A 10,188-nucleotide genomic window follows, 5' to 3' on the forward strand; every position below is an offset into this window, starting at 1 on the left:
GAATGCTAAATTATTTAAATGCCATATTCTCTAGGTCCATGAAGTGTTTGAAGATTACCTGTCCATCTGACCTATGTATTTATAAATCTGGATAACCTAACTAACATAATTATAGAGGTGACAAGCATAGGTGACAATAACTCTGTAAGTCTCATCTACCTAAACAACCTAAGGACTAAGGCTTCCTATAAATAAGGCAAAGAGTCTGTAAGGAATTGTACAGTAAAAGGACAATGACTTCAAATTGTGACAATACACAAAATATCTTTAACAGAGGTAGGAATGAATAGTGCAATATGCAATATGATAATAATCCTAAATATATATCAGTATACAGAATATCTTAAACAGAAGTAGAACATACATACAGTATGACAGACATAAATTCACATATGTATCAATATACAAATATTTCAAATAAGAGTAAAAATATGTGTACAATATAACAAACATAGTTCTGTATTTGTATCAATATACAAATTATCTTAAATAGGAATATAAAAAGTTTATATTTGTATCAACATATAAGAATTCATAACAGTGCAAAGGCTGCTATATTACTAAATTTGTTTACTAATGTATGTGATAGTCTACCATAACATGTTATACATATCCATTCCAGCCCGGCTAGCTCAGTCGGTAGAGCATGAGACTCTTAATCTCAGGGTCGTGGGTTCGTGCCCCACGTTGGGCGCCAGATATTGGTGAAATTATTAAGGCCACTCCACGTAGTTAAAAGGGAGGTTTATTTTGTGGGGTAACTTACAAATGAAGGGGTAGGTTGCAGGGTCTGGCAAAAGTATAGGGTAGTCCGGCGGTGTTCTCTGGAGAACTCTGCTCGGTCCACCTCCAGCGTCCTGTGTCCCGGAACCAAGAGAGCCACCTCCGCCTGCTCCTCGGTCTTCTGCTCCCCCCTCTGCCCCGCCTTGTGGGCGTGATCATTACTGAAGCCTCAGTGGAGGTTGGAACTTCCAGGCCAATGCTGGGATGGCTATCCACTACATCAATTACTTAAAAATATGCTTCTAATGTGTTTATAATCCACACACATTAAAAGGTGGAAAGTTAAATAGTTAAACAGGTTTAATATTTGGTTCAGCAGTGTTAGAGTATGTAGCTAAAGTGATATTTTGTAGTATACTCAGGCAGAACATTTTTAGAGTGGTTATGGCATTTAAATTAATCTATTTTGACTCAGAAAAATTTTAACATAGACTAAAACTCAAGTCTTCAAACTTACATGAGTCTCGTGAAAATGGAAATAAAACGTTTTTAAAAAGATTTATTTATTTATTATGTATACAGAAGAGGGTGCCAGATCTCATTACAGATGGTTGTGAGCCACCGTGTGGTTGCTGGGAATTGAACTCAGGACCTCTGGAAGAGCAGTCAGTGCTTTTAACCTCTGAGCCATCTCTCCAGCCCCGGAAGACTTTTTTTTTTTTTTTTCTGGAGCTGAGGACCCAGGGCCTTGTGCTTGCTAGGCAAGCTCTACCACTGAGCTAAATCCCCAACCCAGAAATAAAACTTTAAGGCTCTCTTCACACATTTATTTATCTATTTATTTATTTATCTGGGGTTGGGGCACTACACACCACAGTATGTATGTGGAGGTCAGAAGACAGTTTCTGGAAGTCAGTTCTCTCCCTCTACTACATGGGTTCAAAGGCTCCAACTCAGGTCATCAGGCTCAGCAACAGGAGCCTTTATCCACTGAGTCATCTCACCAAGCAGAAGTAGGTTGTAAACACATATAAATACTAGATGCTCATGGTCAAATGTCCAGATTATAACAAAGGCATAAAATAAAATGATTAATTAAAAAAATAAGAAAAAGGGATCATTTCTAGGCCCTATCCAGCAATGACTTATGCCGGTCTCTAGTGTCCATTCCTTCAGAGTTTTTCATTGAATAAAATGTATGTACTTGGAAATATTCTTGTTTTAACATCCATGCTTACATACACACTCTTGGTAAGCTATTTCTTTCTTTCTTTCTTTCTTTCTTTTTCGAGACAGGGTTTCTCTATGTAGCTTTGTGCCTTTCCTGGAACTCGCTTGGTAGACCACGCTGGCCTTGAACACACAGAGATTAAAGGTGTGCACCACCACCACCCGGCGCTAATTCTTTTTTGTATAATATATCAACTTTTTTCTATACAAACAAATCCAAATTTCTGTCATTCTTTTAAATATGTGTCATGCCATAAGGGCACACTACTGGTGTAATTATTAAGGCCACTCCATGTAGTTAAAAGGGAGGTTTATTTTGTGGGGTAACTTACAATTGAAGGGATAGGTAGGTTGCAGGGTCTGGCAAAGGTATGGCGCAGTCCGGCGGTGTTCTCTGGAGAACTCTGCTTGGTCTACCTCCAGCATCCAGGGTCCCAGAACCAAGAGAGACCTCTCCTCTTGATCCTCCTGGGTCTTCACTCCCCCACGTCCCCCCCCTCGCCTTGTGGGCGTGACCATTACCAAAGCCTCAGGGGGGTTGGAACTTCCAGGCCATTGCTGGGATGGCTACCCACTACAGCACACCCTGTAGTGTGTGTCTTTTCTCATGCACTCCTGAAAATGCAGACATGGCCTAATCTTAGCACACATAGTCAAACAGTCGTTAATATATTTTTGAAGAGTGGGATTGCTAAGCAGTTGAACAGATGAACTTGACATTTACTTTTTTCCTAGTCCAGTACTCTTAACTTTGTTTTTTATTGATTACAGATTTACTTTGCATACAATATAGTCTGGGTATGGTTTCCCTTCACTCTTCTCCCAGATCTTTCCCACCTCCCCACCCATCCAAATCAACATCCATTGTTGTTCTCATTAGAAAATAAACAGGTATCTTAGAAAGAAAGAAAGGAAGGAAAGAAAGAAAGAAAGAAAGGAAAGAAAAAGGAAGGAATGCCAGGCGGTGGTGGCGCACGCCTTTAATCCCAGCACTCAGAAGGGAGAGCCAGGCGGATCTTTGTGAGTTCGAGGCCAGCCTGGTCTGCAAAGCGAGTTCCAGGAAAGGCACAAAGCTACACAGAGAAACCCTGTCTCAAAAAAGCAAAAAAAAAAAAAAAAAAAGGAAAAAGGAAGGAAGCAAGGAAAGAAGGAAGAAGAAAGGGCAAATAATTAAAAAAAAAAAAAGATAAAACAGAAACAAACACATCAGGATAGTACAAAGCAAACTGAAGAAAAAGAGACCAAGAAACAGATATAGACAGAGACCCACTAGCTTGTATACTCAGCATCCCATAAAAACACTAAACTGGAAGTCATAATATATACCCAAAGGACCTGTAGGATAAAAAGAGGGAGAAAAAAGTAAGTATAAACAAAACAAAACAAAAATTAAAAATAAGATTTACGAAAAAAATCCCTGGCAATACATTATGAGACAAGGAACCTCCAAAGATGTCATTGAGTTTGTTTTTGCTGGGCATGCAGCCTATCCTTAAAAGTAGTTTGCTTTCCCAATTATACTCCCTTGGAGAAAACAACATTTTCATTTGCAAGTGGTTATCAACTGGAAATAGCTTCTGGGTTAGGTAGGGATGGGGGTGTGTCCTCTTCTCCTTCCAGCTCTAGGATCTCACTTGGTGCAGACCTGCCCTGCGCATGCTGCCTCTGTCTCTGTGAGTTCATATGTGCTTCCATCCTGTTCATTTAGAGGCTCTGGTTTTCACAGTGTCCTTCTTCCCCTCTGGTACTCACACTCTTTCTGCCTCCTCTTCCTCAGAGTTCTCTGAGCCCTGAGGGGAGGTATTTGATAGAGAGATCCCATTTAGGGCTGAATGTTCCAAGGTGTCTCTCTCTCTGCATATTGTCTGGCTGTGGCTCTCCTTATTGTTCCCATCTGCTGCAGGAGGGAGCTTCCCTGGTGGCTGAGCAAGGCACTGATCCTTGAGTTGCAGAATGTCCTTAGGAGTTTTTTTTGTTGTTGTTAGTGGTGGTGGTGGTGGTGGTGGTGGTGGTGGTGGTGGTGGTGGTGGTGTGTGTGTGTGTGTGTGTGTGTGTGTGTTTTATTTGCTTGTTGTTTTTCATTTCACTTATTTATTCATTCATTTGTTTACTTTGAGAAAGGTTTTCTCTGAATATTACGATTGTCCTGGAACTCACTCTGTAGTCAAAACTCAGTCCTCAGTCCTCAAACTCAGAGATCTGCCTGCCTCTGCCTCCCGAGTGCTGGGATTAAAGGCATGTGCCACCACAGCTCAGCTCCTTAGGAGTTTTCTTCTAATTACTATGTTGTGTTGTTATTGTTTAAAACAGTAGGATTTTGTTTTTCCGTCAGAGCCTGGGCTATCTAGTCTCAGGTTCTTGGTCACCCAAGCAGTGCTGAGTGTAGATGGCTTTAGTCAAAGCAGACAATGATTGGTTAGTCCCACAAGCTTTGTGCCAACATTGCACTAGCAATCTTTCAGGCAGGTCACCATTGTAGATAAAAGGGTTTGTAGCTGGGTTGGTGTTTACATTTTTCCTTTGGTAGAGTGCAGAGCACCTTCCTTTACCAAAGACTCTTTAAACTTTACATGTTAAACATAGAGCTAAATTATCCTCCATGAAAGTTGGCATCAGTGTGTCCTCTCACACACGGAGTGTGAGAAAGGCTGCATTTGGGGAGGGGCATGTAGAAGAGAGATTTGATTGCTCTAGAATAGATATCCTTCTTCTCTTGTGGCACACTGTTCTGTGCATCTTAACGTAAATATTTGTGCTGTCGTCACCATAATCAAGATATAGACTGTCACCTTTCAGAAAAGTCCCTGTGCTAGCTCCCCTTAAGGTCATGTGTTCTACATATGTCAAATCCTGTAAATTCCTAGACACTCCCCCATGACCGCGCATGCACTGGCCAGACACTTAGGGCTCTACGTCCTATGTGATCCATAATCCATGCGCTGTGTGATCATGTAATCTATGCACATGCATGATGTAGCTATGCAAGCCCATATGTGCATGTGTGTGGGGAATCCATAAAGCCAGTCCCCACATATCTCTCCCTTTCCTCCTGTACTATTTTTCAATAGGCCTAAGCACATCCCTTCTGTCCCCTTCCCCTAATAAACTCTTATAGTGGGTTTTGTTGTGCCTCGCGGCTTTTTTCACTTCTTGCATGGTAAATAGCGCTACTTAATGAATAGCACAGCACTGCATAATAACTAACATTCTCTACCCTCATCATTTTTGTTGTTGTTGTTGTTGTTGTTGTTGTTTGGGACTGTTAAATAGATGGAGACACATGGTCAGAACATTTTGACATCAGTTTCTTCCACTCAGCTCAGGCTTTGAAATTCATCCACATTATCACATATCTCAATAGTTCTGGGCTTAGTGTGACAGTTTTTGTTTCAATTTTTTATTTCACTGTATGAATGTATTAGAGTTTGCGCATTCACCCACTAAAGGATGTTTCCCCCTAAGCGTCTAGCAGTTACAAATAGACCAGCTATAATATTCACATGTGTATATTTTGAGTGTAGATACAAATTTTCATTTTTCTAGTGTAAATACCCAGGAGAGTGACCACAGGATTATATGGGAAGTATGTGTTTAACTCTACAAGCAATTTCCAGGTGGTTGTACCATTTTGTAGTCTTGGTGGCTGTGTCAGAGATTTCAAATGCTGTCCATCCCCTCAGCATTTATTTGTTTGTTTGTTTGTTTGTTTTTCATTATTTTCCTGTTTGGTCATTCCAGTATATCTACAGATGTACCCCTGGTCCTCGTTTTCTATCATTATTCTCATTAGTCTTTAAAGTATGTCCAACAGAATTATAATCATTTTGATTTATTTTCCTTCCACTTCTGGTAGGATGGAGCATCTTTGCAATGCTGCTTTTAATCCAATGTTCATCCTTTTGTTGTTTAAAGCTCTTGTTAAGCCAAGCATTTTCGTTCTTAACTTTTGCATATGGTACAAATAGTTTCCCCAGATTGTCATTTTTTTATTAATCTAAAAATCTCTTCCTTCAGGGTTATTGGCTTTAATGTTAACAGATTCCATCTACATTTCAAGATTATAGAAATATTTTATAAGCTTTCTTCAAGAACGTACAACAATGATTCAACGTTCTACATTATTATTACCAGTTGCCCGCCCTCACCCCAGCTAGCATTTGTGTACTTGGCTATACTCACTGATGGTGAAAACCTTTTTCAAACTGTTTCTCTACAATAGGCATTGCTTCGCATAACACACCAAAACATCATCCAAAATGAGCTACAGAGATGTGAAGAACTAAGATACATCATGGGTAGAAAGACTGTTCCTGTGCATCCTGGGAAGGATGAGGGGTAGTGGTAAGAAGTACTGCCAAGGATTTTATCCCCCCACCCCAAGGGAGGAAGAAAATGGCTTTCCCAATAAACAAATGACATCATATATCCCAAAACCAGTTTCAGTGAGTAAATGGTAAAAATGCTGAGCTAAGCAGAGACTGGACCCAAAGTGATCTTCAGGACAAAGGAGGAGACAGAGATGCTCCACAATTGAGGGTGAGTGTTGGGAAAAACAAGGAAATGAATGACAAACCAAATTCTAACACACAAGATAGGGCACAACACAAGAAACAAAGAGCAGAGTACAGAGACAATAAGAACTGGGAGGATAGCTCAGTTGGTGTCCTGTTGCTGAGCAAGCATGAGGACCTGGGTCTATCCCCAGCACCTATGTGAAAAAGCACAGTGTGACAGCTAGCGCTCCGTGGAGACAGACTGACCCCTGTGGAGCTCTAAGGCTTGTGGGCTTAAAGGACAGTAAGACAGTGTCTCAAATGACAATGTGGAATGCTCCTGAGGAATCTCATCCAAGGTTGACCTCTGACTTCCATACCCATATTCATACATGTACACCTACACACACACACACACACAGCATGGGGGAATAAAGCACTCTGAGTGAGAAAGAATGTTCTACAAAGGAAACAACTGGATGTTAATTCACTGCAGTAAGAGATGATTAACCCACAAGACAAAGAAGGAAGAAAAGAAGCTGATGCCTTCACTCGGTCAGCTGTTAAAGGAGAGATTAGGCTACACCCTAATAAACTTATCTAGGGTCAGAAAACAGAACAGCCACTAGATATAGAGGCCAGAAAATGGTGGCTCACATGCCTTTAATCCTAGCATTCCAGAGGCAGAGATCCGCCTGGATCTCTGTGAGTTCAAAGCCACACTAGAGACAGCTAGGCATGGTAACAAGAGCCTTTAATCCAAGGAAGTGATGGCAGAAAGCAGAAAGGTATAGAAGGCATGAGAACTAGGAATTAGAGCCGGTTAAGCTTTTAGGCTTTTGAGCAACAGTTCAGCTGAGACCCATTCAGATGAGGACTCAGAGGCTTCCAGTTTGACGAAACAGGATCAGCTGAGGAATTGGCAAGGTGAGGCTGTGGCTTGTTCTGCTTCTCTGATCTTCCAGCATTCACCCCAATAACTGGCCTTGGGTTTGTTTTTATTAATAAGACCTTTTAAGATTCATGCTACAGTAGAAAACATACTTCACAATTGTAACTCCAGTAAAATCAGCTAGTTAGCTGTCTATCTGTCATAAATCAGTATTTCCAAACCTATTCCAATTTTAAAGACTCGTAAGAACACCAGACATGAAAATTTCCAACCTACTGTCCCTGAGAGGAATGAGAATTGTGTCCTTTCACGGCTTCCATCGACACACTAGCCTACCAGGAAGAAGTTACAGGGAAAAATTCATGGTCTTGACAATAGAAGTATAGCTTGGGACTTAGCCGCATTATTATCTTCATAGTGGCTTCTTAATTCATATGCTATTGTTATTGTTGTCAATGAAAATAATGAAGTATTTATTAAATACTGACAAGTTTTGAAATAGCCAAGATAAGCAAAAGGATTAAGCAAATTATCAGCATACCTACAGCCAAAGTCAAATTATTTACATAAGTTTGAAGTCAAAATCTATGAGTGTTTAGAATTCTCCAATGGATATTTATTTTTCCCAGAAAGTATTGATAGGGACCCAATAACGGGCTGAAAATAATGCTAGATCTAATATATGATTTGAGGTAACTCACAGCTTGGAGGTGCCTGGAAGAAATCAAGATAGACTGTTACCAGAACCATGCTGCCATGTAGCCTGCACATGTATCCAGGAAGCACAGATGGGCAACAACTTAACCTGAAAGGTCTGAGAACATTCAAATGTGCTGACAGTGTGCTCAGTCTAGGCAGCTGAGAATTTTTCCAAACCTAGAAGCCCTTTTCCAAGAAGTGTGAAGGCAGAGAAGCAAAAATAAAACAAGGTGGTCGCAGGCCACATTGTTTACTGAGGCTGTAGCTCAGGAAGGTCACACAGTGGGAAGTGGAGACAGATGAGGTCCAGCTCAGGAATGCTGAAGAGCCATGCTGAAGAGCTGATGAGATCTACTGTCCCGTTCCCCCCCTCCCCCTTCCCTCTTAGTCTGCAGAATGCTGAACTCAGAGTCCTGTCTTCCCTTCTCACATGAGTGGAACACTTTGTTTATGAGGCAGTGGTGTGGCTAAGTGTGAGCAATCTGAAATCGGTGGTCATGTTTCTAACTCTAATCTTGACCTTTAAGCTGAATGACTCTGGACAATCTATTTACCATCTCTGTCTCAGTTTTCCTATTCAGAAAGCAAAGATAATAATATCACTTGCCCCATAGCTTTATGTTAAGGATTGTCAACCTAACATATATAGAAAGACTTAACTCATGGCTGATAAGTAGTTAGCAATCAATTAAGTATTAGATCTTATCATAGAGTATTAGAATATCCCAAAATTAATAAGATAATTTTAAAAGTTTCTACATAAGGCTGGTGAGGTGGCTCAGTGGATAAAGGTGCTTGGTGTTAAACCTGTGACTCGAGTTCAATAACCAGGATCAGGAGTGGAAGGAAGCAACTGGCTTCTGCATGTTATACACTTACCTCCATGCTGGGGCCCCATGATGATGGGAAGAGAGAACTGAGTCCTTCAAGTTGTTCTCTGACCTTCATATGTTGGCCATGCCACATGCACATACTAAAAAAATATAATAACTTGTTTTTTAAATAGAATTTCTTTTTCACCACCTTCTTTCCCCACTGGTTCTCTGCTTTGGCCACATGAGATTTCTGTTTTCCTTTCTCTGGAAGACAATGTCCTTCCTTAAAAATTATTCCTGGCCAGGTAGTGGTGGCGCACACCTTTAATCCCAGCACTCTGGAGGCAGAGCCAGGTGGACCTCTGTGAGTCTGAGGCCAGCCCGGTCTACAGAGCAAGATCCAGGACAGGCACCAAAGCTACACAGAGAAACCCTGTCTGGAAGAACAAAAACAAACAAACAAACAAACAATCATTCCTGAAGCAGAGAAGCATTATCTGGTTGGTGTTGAGTGATCTTCATCCAGGCAGACTACTATTCAGAAACGAGTGTACAGCTTGCAGCCAGTCCAGCTGGACCACCCAGAACATAGCCTGGGCCCCAGGAGTCTGTGCTAGGGCTCCCAGAGAAGGCCAGCCCAGAGGTAGACCATCCCACTCTAGAAAGCTGGCCACCCTAATATCACACCTGCCCTAGAGGCATTCTGTTAAACCTTCTGACACAGCCATGTGCCAACTGTGTGGGGAGTGAAAATATTAAAAAGGTGCCAGTCATAAATCCTGGGAGAGAAATCAGAGACCAGGCAGGGAGTAAGCAGACAGCTGCAAGGGACACTTTCAAGTTCCTTCCAAACTAACCACAAATGGGGGATGGTTAGCTGCCAATTTGGTCAAGTGTTTAATGGTCAAATGGATGACTTAGAGTGAACCCAATAAAGGCACTGTGGCTCAAGGACAATAAAACAACAAATTATGAGCTGTCACTTGTGTATTTAAGATAAAGTCTCAATGCTGACATGCACAGAATGGCTGTCACTAATGCTTCTCATAGGATTCCACAGTGTCTCGCCATCACTGGACATGTCACCCTCCATCAGTTTCTAAAAATGATTTTAAAGATGATCCCCTGGCTCCGTGCTCCCCTAAAGCATTTGCTGGTGAAAGAACGCTGGTAACCTTGGCATTAAAAAGAGCCTTGACTCTCACCTTGCACAGTAAGAACATAATTAAGATGAAGGAAACTGAGGCAGAGAGCAGCCAGACTAGTCCAAAGATTCCTGTCATCGACAGGTAGAGCCCAGAACACTTGGCTGCCAAGCCTTCTGCCCAAGAGGATT

At 41.4% G+C, this 10,188-nt stretch overlaps 1 non-coding gene across 1 annotated transcript; it reads left to right on the forward strand.

Moving 5' to 3' along the window:
* The first annotated feature begins 621 nt into the window (after positions 1 to 621).
* On the forward strand, positions 622 to 694 carry Trnak-cuu. The gene has a single exon. It is a non-coding gene; the product is annotated as a tRNA-Lys (tRNA).
* Positions 695 to 10,188: the final 9,494 nt, after the last annotated feature.

The sequence above is a fragment of the Onychomys torridus genome, chromosome 2, assembly GCF_903995425.1.
Source record: "Onychomys torridus chromosome 2, mOncTor1.1, whole genome shotgun sequence".
NCBI lineage: Eukaryota > Metazoa > Chordata > Mammalia > Rodentia > Cricetidae > Onychomys > Onychomys torridus.